General features: G+C 37.1%; 1 protein-coding gene across 1 annotated transcript in view; it reads right to left on the reverse strand.

Moving 5' to 3' along the window:
- The window catches only part of LOC144966317 (putative tRNA(His) guanylyltransferase), a 19,952-nt gene extending 10,453 nt beyond the window's left edge, over positions 1–9,499 (reverse strand). The window contains exon 1 of the mRNA XM_078902565.1: positions 9,435–9,499. The gene's annotated coding sequence lies outside the window, so the exon portion shown is untranslated. The remainder of the gene's footprint in view (positions 1–9,434) is intronic.
- Positions 9,500–10,668: the final 1,169 nt, after the last annotated feature.

Consider the following 10,668-nt stretch of genomic DNA (forward strand, 5'->3'; position numbering starts at 1 on the left):
GAGAGAGAGAGAGAGCAGTGATTGTGTTTTACCTCTGTTTATTGGTATTGTCCAAAATGAAACAACTGAAGTAGTTAAAAGCAACAGCACAACAACATACTCCAAACGAATTCCCGTTAAAACTAAAGGTTTCAGATCATTCTGTGGAGATCCAGATAATTCATTAAATTAATTCTGCCATTGACGACAAGGTTTCCATTTCAAATTCATATGTAAAAAAAATAAACTTGAACATTGAGGATCTATCGACACCTTTTAAACAAAATAAATAATGCCATAAAAAGATAGGTGAATCGGGAACAGTGAGGTTATTGGGTTACCAGCTCTGCAGGTCGGCGCCGAATACGTTTTTAATAGCAGCCCTATCGATTATGCATTAAATGTCCATTAACCCAATGCTTCTCATAAACATGGCTATGGTATCTACCAAATTCTATCGGATCGCGTCTTTTGCTATCACCTATTGGAACAGTCTATGATTCCATTTGAGTTCAAAGGGAAATTGGCACCAAATCGACTGTATATATTTTTATGGCTCATGAACACAAGGTAAATTATACCATAGATAGGTTTATGGCTGACTACTTAAGGAATGGGACATATTATTCAAACACTAAAAGGGTAGCAACATAGGTCTTGAAATTCCACCCCCCCCCCCCCCCCCCCGCCTCCCACACTCTCGCGCGAAATGAACTCAATCATTTTCACGCTCACAAATATATTTATACATATTAATGTATATTGAAAGCTGGTGTCTTCCTTAGTAGTGAGACACGGTAGTTTAGTTTTAGAGATTTGACGACGCTTACGACACTTTAAGGCCATATCGATGCCTCATGACTCATCTTTACTTAGTATTTGTTTTTATTGATGCAATGAACATTGATTTGGGTTTCAATTGATTGTAGGGTATGTTTTTTGGGGGGTTGTTTTTTTTTTCTTTTTCAAGTTGAGGATTTGCATTGTAAAGTGCCCAGAGCTTGTGTTTACACGAGAATGATGATGATGATGATGATGATGATGATGATATAATAATAATAATAATAATAATAATAATAATAATAATAATAATAATAATAATAATAATAATAATAATGATAATAATGATGATGATGATGATGATGATGATGATGATGATGATGATAATGAAATGAAGCATCTTACTGGAAATATTCAACCATAATGATTAACGCCTTGTCTCCTAGTGTATAACCATTAACACTTATAACAATAATTAAACAACGGGAAGCACGGTTCACAGTTGTCAGGAACTAAGTAAGTCTCCACTTGTACTTGTAGCAGATTCTGCCAAAAGAAGTCCAAGATTCCGATTTCGCCCGGCCAATATGTAGTTTGCCACACCGGTCGGCTGGATTTGTAAGGTGATCAGATCAGACTACTATTATCACTACAGCGTTACTCTGGAGTTAGCCAGCCAATGAGCCGTGACTGGCAACAAAGGCGAGAACTAGAGGATGAGAGCTGGAGTTGTTCACATGACAAAGGGGGAAGAGGTCCCGTTCTACGGAAGATCAATATTGGACTTCATGGCCTATACGTATTCACAAAGCAATGAATCCGGAAACCACTCAACTTACCGTCACATAATATTCGGGCTTAAATCCGCCCATACTGGAATAAAACATCAACACACACACACACACACACACACACACAAATCTCTACAGTCCTATCAGAAGGGCAGTAGCTGAAATGCTAAACAACAAACTCACTTTTTCTATCTTCTGTCCTAAAATTCATGTTTCTGGACTTTTCCAGTTTGATTTATCTAGGATTTAGACTTATTGTCATAAAATTGACATTCTGAATTTCCTAGGATAACGGAATCCAAAGAAACGGGTCAATAAACAGTTCCATTGAAGTTGATGCCATTTAGCTCTTGAAGAAAATGTTAGAAAATACAAAACAGACGTCACACAGTTAATATACCTAGCTGACGACCGGATGTTGAGAACAAATTATGCCCGTGAACAAATCGATTTCCTATTTTACATTATACTATAATATAGGTCACTTGCCCCGCGGTCTCATGTTTACTAATTACACTCTGAAAAGAGAAGCACTTGTCAAAACGTATTTCTTACAAGAGGAAAGTGTGGCACAATTTTACACTGGGGATTTGTGGATTTGGTGGGAAGGCTCAAAAAAAAAAAGTGATTCCTACTTCAAGATTCTAGTTAAATTATTAATGCCTTTCCGATCTACTTAATTTAAAAGAGGAGAAGAAAAGAGCAACAGTGAAATGATTATTGTTTATTTTAAATTTTCAGTCTCTTGCAGTAAATCAAGGCTATAAAACTACCAGAAAAAGCGTCCAAGAAAACGCAGGAGTCTCATGGCTTGCTCAAAGAGAAGAATTTGAGTATGATGGGAACCAATCGATGTCTGAGACCACTGTATAGTCTCAAACATACGAAAACGACAGCTTTTTCTCGAGGGGTTAAACGATGCTAGCAATACTTTAACGTCATATTAGCGAGAGGGAAAAAGAGATTGAAATGGTGAGAGCTCTAGAAAGACCGTCGAAAGATTATAACGAAGATTTAAGCAAGATATTTTGCGCTTACAACCGTCTAACGAAAATTAGATAATTCATGTAGTTAAGTTCAATAAATATCCAAAACAGAAGCGGTATCCAGCAGCCATCTTTCCGTGTGTCTGGTCTGAGAGTAATCAAAATCCCTATCCAGACAGCCGTACACCGTACATGATAAGTGCCAAAAAAGCAAACAAAGAACAAAACAAAAACAAAATAAGAAACTGAGAAAAAAAATATATGTTAAAAACATGTAAAACAAACAAACAACTAAATATAGACTTATTCCAGAACAAAAAATAGAGAGCCAAATGTAAAAGGACAAACAACACACGCGAATAAAGGGGGATAAAAGAGATGGGGGGTCCAAAGGCGGTCCAATCTTGTGTCAGAGAAAAATGTCATTATAAAACTAAATTTTTTACTCTTTCGTCTACATTAGAACCAATAATAAATGACACATTCACAATTCAATCAAATCAAGCCATCAGAAGGTTCCATTTCATTCATATATGTATGTATACACAAGGCCTTGATACACAAGAAGGAATATTTTTGAAAAGCAATCAATGTCAACAGGGTGGCTTCAGCAGGCCATTGAATAAGTTTGTCCTCGTGAGTGTTGAATATGTGTACAATAAATCATGACAGGTAGGCTATATATAAAGATACAAATTGAATGGACTGACTATTCAGCTGATAATAACGAAAATTTGCAGATCAAGGAGTTTATTAAGAAGAATATTCAAATTAAAAAGAGAACGACAGAAAAATAAAAGACACACGAATTTTACCAACAAAACAATCAAAAAAGGTTTCGAAAAAAAAAAAAAAGGCATGATTTCAAAAGCTATTTTTATATAAAAATCAACTTTAAATGTTTGAAAATTGATGTAGAGAAGTTCAGTTTGGTCATTTAGCCATTCTGGGAACAATAACATTTATATTTCCATTCATTTTCCTCTAAATTTGTGGGAAAACATATTCTAATTTGGAGGGGAAAACATTCGAATATTTGGCAAAAAAAAAAAAACCCCAACAACATACTACATATATACCTAGGTGCACACAATATTAGCAGGTCTGAAAACCGAACGCAATTATGGGTTGGATTTTAAGATTGTTGTCATGGACAACTGTATAATAATATTTCGCATTTGCTTGAGAGTAATTTCCATTACAACCACGAACCACAACAATTTGGGTTATCAGACATGCATGCAAATAAGTCAAGTCCGTATATTGACCGATTTAATATGTAGGTACAAGTCATAGGTCCAGACCATGGCCTACTAAAAGAGTACTTAGTTACGTCATGGTCCAGACTATAGACTCACATTAATGATAAAGGTAGTAATTAAAATTATAATGAATCTACGCACCTTGAGTTATGCCACACACATTATTCCCTACACAGCTGCCAATCCCATTGTCAATAAAACGATAGAACCCTAGAATAGAATCAATCACTAATAAATTTACATATGTCCCCATAACCTGCTGCATTGTCATGATCTTATTAACCAGTTAACTGCCGAACTCTGGAAAGATACGTATTTAAAAATTTGGCCAGAAAACTTGTCCTTTATATATCGATAGATTTAAATGACCCTCATCTTGGAAAAAAAAAACAAAACAAAAAAAAAAACAAAAAAACAAACAAACAACAAAACAACTCTCAAACGCGAGGTCCCGGGTTTGAGAGTGTTTGCCAAGATGAGGGTATTTAAATCGATCGATATTTGAAGAACGAGTTTTCTGGCTAAATTGTTAAACATGCCAGTCCAGAGTTCGACAGGTAACTGGTTAATGACTGCTGCCGCCAGTCCGTCTTTTGTGTCACACAACAAACATGTATAAAATAAATCACAGACGGGGAGGGCCCGCCAAACAATGCCTGGAGGCGGATCAAGATCGAGAACAATGGGAAAAGAAAGAATTCCTCACGTCAAATACAGTTCACAATAATATTATAATCCTCAATCATACGCTCGTTGAATGAAACATTTCCCATGAGAGAGAGAGAGAGAGAGAGAGAGAGAGAGAGAGAGAGAGAGAGAGAGAGAGAGAGAGAGAGAGAGAGAGAGAGAGAGAGAGAGAGAGAGAGAGAGAGAGAGAGAGAGAGAGAGAGAGAGAGAGAGAGAGAGAGAGAGAGAGAGAGAGAGAGAGTAAATATGAACGAAAGTGCTAATCTTCATCCTAACAATTATTCTTTGTCCATTGTGGAGGGTGCACATGTCATAATAATGAGGTTCTACTGCACATGAAAGTCGTAGTTTTGAACTCTGGTCCTCTTGCAATATTGGCAGATGGGCTTAACCAATGGGTGCCATAGATTTATAAATTACATGAAAATGTCCGTACAACGTCTTTTCTACGTTTTAACTTGAAGATTATAAAACTCTTCTTAAAGTCAAAATAGTTGTGACAACACGTTCTTCTTTGTGCACAATGATTTATTACGCCAAACAAACGTGGTCAATACAACAAATACATATGTTTGAAGCACACCAATTATTTTATCTATTATCATTATGGGTAGTAATTGTAATGGGGGGAGGGAGGGGAGGAGGAGGAACCCACTTTTGTAATCAAATACTTCAAGTCATGCCATATCCTAGGAGCAAAACCGCTACACTATAAGACATTGTAAAACATTATCTTCAAAACGAACGACTTTAACTCACTCAACCCTTACACCGACAATATCCGTAGTTCACCCAGGGTACTTTTACCTAGTGCCGCGCTGAAGACCGGTCTGGACCGCGGTCCGACGGTCTTTTAGCTGTGAACCGAAGACCGGTCCCAGAGGGGAAGATCGGCGGCGGTCCTCACTTCTTATCACCTTTCAACTAGTGCGGGGCGGTCCTTGCAAGGACCACGGTCCTACGGTCTCGCACCATAGCCTACTACTTCCCCAGCGATTCGTTGCTTCGGTTGCCTATCTTCCACCAATCACCACCCATCCCACTTAATTAATCGCACCCACCCCCCTTTGCCATACACTAAACGACACAGACGACCATACAGGCAGACGACCACCAACCTCCACTCCGCAAACCGCCCTTTCGTGTGTGAGATGGGGGGAACAGGAGGCGCACGCCTTGGACGATTCCATTATACGGGGTAAATTTCAAAATTTACTACACCATAATGATCGCAATGACAATGATCTATGGTGAAGGCATGACCCCTCTTCTCTAATGGGTTATTGTTTGAAATGTATGTGACTACAAAAGATGTGTGTGTTTGTGTGTGTGTGTGGTGTGTGTGTGTGTGTGTGTCGAACCTAGCAAGTAGCAAATCCGATTTTTTGTTTTCTTTTGTCCATCTCTTGTCACCACTCCTTTCTATCGCAGTGTTGTCATTTAAAATAATACAATAATATTAAAATTTCGTTTGGTGTTTTTACTAATCAAATAATATGAGTTTCATTAGTTTCTTCCTTCCAAAAAACCCAGTTATAACGTCTGAATTTTAAAAAAGTCCAATAGAATATTTGGGGACCCCGATAGCTCAGTTGATAGAGCACTCTCTTTATACGCAATGGGCCAGAGATCGATCCCGGTGCAGTCGATTTTTTTCTGAATCCCTGTCTACTCAGCAATGAATGGGTAGCTGAGTTTGTTAGATCTGGCGAAAAGTCACCATCGACCCCTCTTAACACCTCATCCACCCCCTCTTATTATAACTTCACGTCTCTCTCTTACTCTTCAATGCTCGCTGCCCTCTAATGTGTGGGTGTGGTGTGTGGGGGGGGGGGGGGTAGGGGGGGGGGGGGGGGGGGGGGGGGGGGGTAGGAGTTGCGTGTATGTATCAACGCCACGAACAACTCGATCAACGCCTTGGGCGATGCCATTATCTCCGTTAATGGGGATAAATTTCAAATTTTATTAAATTATCGAAGTAACAATGAAGTACGGTGAGCAAATAAAGAGGCATCACCCCTCTTCTCTAATTAGGTTACAATTTGAAATGAGTGTGACTACTCCGTGTGTTTTACTCCTGTAGGCCACGGTTTTCATCGTGTAGCGGTCTTTAACGGTTCAAGAATGAACGATCCCACGCTCTCAAAGGTCAAACCGGTTCGAATTTCCAACAGTCTCTCAGGAATGTTCAATGTCGAAAAGGACCGGTCCTAGGACCCGTCCTTGCGGTCTTCATTTCCCAAGGACCGTAGGACCGTGGTCCTTAAGCTTGCCAAGGACCGCCCCGCACTACTTTTACCCCTATTTATTGAATTTTTTTCTGAGACAAATTATAGGCGTAGTATCAAAGTTAATTTTTTTAGTTTTTGTATGTTGATGATAGCTGAATAAAACTATGTTCATGCTCATTTTTAATATTTTTTTCTCTCTCCAATTTTGAGAAGTAGCAAAAGTCTCTAGGATTGAGTGAGTTAAAGCAGAAAATTGTTATTGAGACACAAATGTGATCTTTACTTTTTGACATGGTGTTTTGTATGTTCTTTGAAAAATGATGAGAAAAAAATGTGTCTGGGAAGGGGGGGGGGGGGGGGGATTATTGAGACAGGAAATTTAAGCATAATGTGCATATTAAGAGCAAATGTAATGACTAAATCAGAGCTGTTAACCACACAAGGAAATTGTCTAAAAGTTGGTAGGGAAAAATAAAAAGCATGTTTTCTAATCAAGATTCAAGTAGGTACGTATGGTCAAGAGATGATATGTGCTGGTGACGTCCAAAAATCAGAATTGCAAATTGTTTGTCCCAGCATCATAATGTAAAAAGTAGATCTAGCCAAAACTCTGGTCGAGACATGACGCATGCCAAAAGTACAGGAAAGAAGCGGGATCATAAAATTATTTGCAATATTGGCCTATTAGTAATATAATCGCTACAACACTAGACCTTCTAAATAAAGTTTACACTTTTTATTATTGAATATTAGAAAGACTTTTGGTGTTTTAATGTTTGAGCGACAATCAAGTATTTGACAGACCATAACGTGATAAATGTGACTCATTTCTCAAGAACTGTTTACCATTAGTTCTGCATTTTAAATTCTCAAGTAACACTAAGAATGGTGCCAATGAATCTGCGACTTTGTGTTCTGGTGGAATGACACTCACCTTGAGTCCTGCTCTTGGCAACGCAAAGATGACTCCTTGGAAAAGACTCTTTACCCACATTTCTCTCACCGCATCCATGTATAAAACGAGTATCTGGTCTTAAAAACATTGTCTTTGCCGAAAAAAAAAAATAATTTTGACTTACAGACGTCATGTCTTATCCTACATGTTAAGTCTTGCTGTTGGCTTAAGGCCCCTTGTTATGCCCTTTAAGCACAATTAGTGGAAAATGTTCTATATAAAAGCTTGTATTTTGTTCTTTTTTTGTTAAATTTGATATCAAACCTTTTCTACCGTGAAGTGACAACATATCTTTTTTTCATCCCGGGTGGAAAAATAAAGTGAACTCCAATTTTTTAAAGTTATACAGTCAAACAAACACTAACACATCCATCACATTAGCTTTTCAATGTGAACAATAATATATTATATAACGGACATGAAATGATATTAATTTGCTATCTGCTCTCTCTCTCTGATCTTTCAGGAAATGTCTGAAGACTGAGTTGTTCCGTGAGACTTATTTTTCATGAAATAGACGTTGCTTGGATTTTGTTTTTAGTATGCATGCTTATTATGTATCATGTAGTGTCGTGATTTTTAATTTTGTTGTTTTTAAACATTTTTATTATGTAAAGCGCAGCAGAGCACGATTAACATGGATGTTTAGGCGCTATATAAATTCATTATTTACTATTTACTATCTCTCTTTCATATTCTTCTCACTCTCTCCCCAGAAAAGTAATCACAAATGCAGTGTCGTTTAAAATGTCAAGAAATGCTATGATGAAACAGTTCTCTTCGTGGGGTGGGATTGTCTACTGTATTCTAAAAAATACATACCAACTATTTTGAATCATCACTCGATTGATAGCACTTCATTTGAGACAAGACAAAATCCCACTTCAAACTACATTTTTTAGGACAGCAATGGGCATTAAATATGGTAAAGATTGGCAACACGATGTTAAAGTAAACAACAATAGCACAGCGATAATCGTTGAAGTCCACTTATAATCACTTAATCAAGTTTTGAGTAAACTTATGAAAATCTGTACAATCAGGCCGAAAATTTCGGAGCAATTCCTAGCAATTATCACTAGATATCACTCTACTAAGAGAGCGACACCTAATGCCTCCTGTTAAAAACTCAGTTACGCAAATTTTACTAATTAGGTGCACAAATTATCTTTTGTATTTTTAAAGATTATTTGATTTTTTACCATGACTTATTTGGCATTGAATATTAATAATATATGATTCACACTCTTGCTTTTAGGAATTCTGGACATGTTCCCAACTGCTGCACGAGTTTGCGTGTTGGGAACAAAGTTCAAATTCCAAAAGACAAGGGTGTAAGAAATCTTTTTACTGTAGTGCTGTCTGTGAAAATATGGGCCTGCCACAAGGAAATTACTCAACTCTAACCAAACTCCCTTCTTGATTATTGGCCTCTGCCTCTACTATCCAACTCCAACTAGATAGTCTAGATAGATACTAAGTCAAATTCAAATAGAAACAATTTTCAATTAGAGTTAGATCTCTATTTTGTTATCAGTTATTAAAGTTATTATTTAGTCTAGCTATCTGCTAGACCGAGACCGTCCGTCCAGAGATCTTCTATCTATAGGAAGGATATAGACGGCAGACGGTCTAGCTAGACGCATTTATGATGATAATACATGATCAGATAAATAAACGAACAAATAAATAATGGACAGAAATATTATCTTTTTTAAAAAATGAAATGACAGAAATATATTATAATCTTTGCATTTACTCACAACAGCGACTAATCGTTGGACCGTGCTCGTAGTGAATAGTGAATATTACTTTCGACTTTCACTTTCATTTCATTTCATCAACAGGGTTGCCAGATTATTTTTCAACAAAATGCCAGGAGAAGACTCAAAAAATGCCAAAACACTCAAAAAAATGCCAAAGTCTGTTGACTCCCACCCCCTCTAAGAAAACTACTCACTTTTGATAGACAATTTACTATCATATCCTGGTGGCTTGCGTGTTTTCTTTTCTTTTTTTTTCTTTTTTTTTTTAAATTATACTAAATTTCCCGTTGGGGTAATTTTTTACCTACTGACTACTAAGTGGAGTGCTAAACCACTACACCACGGTCGAGAAAAGGTGTCATTTGAAGTATAATATACAAGAAAAGAAAATGCCAAATGAAAATGCCAAATGCCAAATGATTTTTCTAATGCCAAACGGTTTTCAAAAATGCCAGATTTTTGGAATCTGGCATTTAAAATGCCAAACTGGCAACCCTGTTCATCAAGTATTGTCGAAGGGAGGGGCAGGAGATCACTCAAAACATTTTTATAAGTGACTAGTTCAGTAATGATTGTCTCCCTTGGAATACCAAAACTATAAGTCGTGTCAGACAATACTATTATTTATCATTATATTATTTTAAGATAGGATTTTACATAACCTTCTATGGGACTGAATGATAATATAACGAAACAGAGTGGTAGAGAGCATTCGAGACTGGCAATAGAAACTATGAAGCAAATTGTTACTAGAAAATGTTGACGTCTTTGATTATGTTACTATGGAAAAAAAAATGCCAGTCCTTGACTTTACATCTTATTAAAATGTTGGACAATTTCACATATGATTGCTAAAAAATAACACAAACCCCCAAAAAAACAAAAACAAACAAAAACAACAAAAACAAAATAATAAAACCAAAATACCCCCCCCCCCCCCCCCACACACACACACACATAAAAAAATCCAGAAAAACAAAAAGCAAAATACAAATAAATTAAAAAGCAAGCAACTTTCTATTCTTATCTTAAGACGAGGCTACATAAAAATGCTCAAAAAGATAACAGGTGATTGCCCTTGTATCACATCAGATAGAAGTCGGTTTTCAGTAGTGCGGGGCGGTCCTTGGCAAGCTTAAGGACCACGGTCCTACGGTCCTTGGGAAATGAAGACCGCAAGGACCGGTCTCTAGACCGGTCCGTTCATTCTTGAACCGTTAAAGACCGCTAC

This window comes from Berghia stephanieae, chromosome 2, assembly GCF_034508935.2.
Source record: "Berghia stephanieae isolate SIO BIC M18660-M18661 chromosome 2, UCSD_Bste_1.3, whole genome shotgun sequence".
Lineage (NCBI taxonomy): Eukaryota > Metazoa > Mollusca > Gastropoda > Nudibranchia > Aeolidiidae > Berghia > Berghia stephanieae.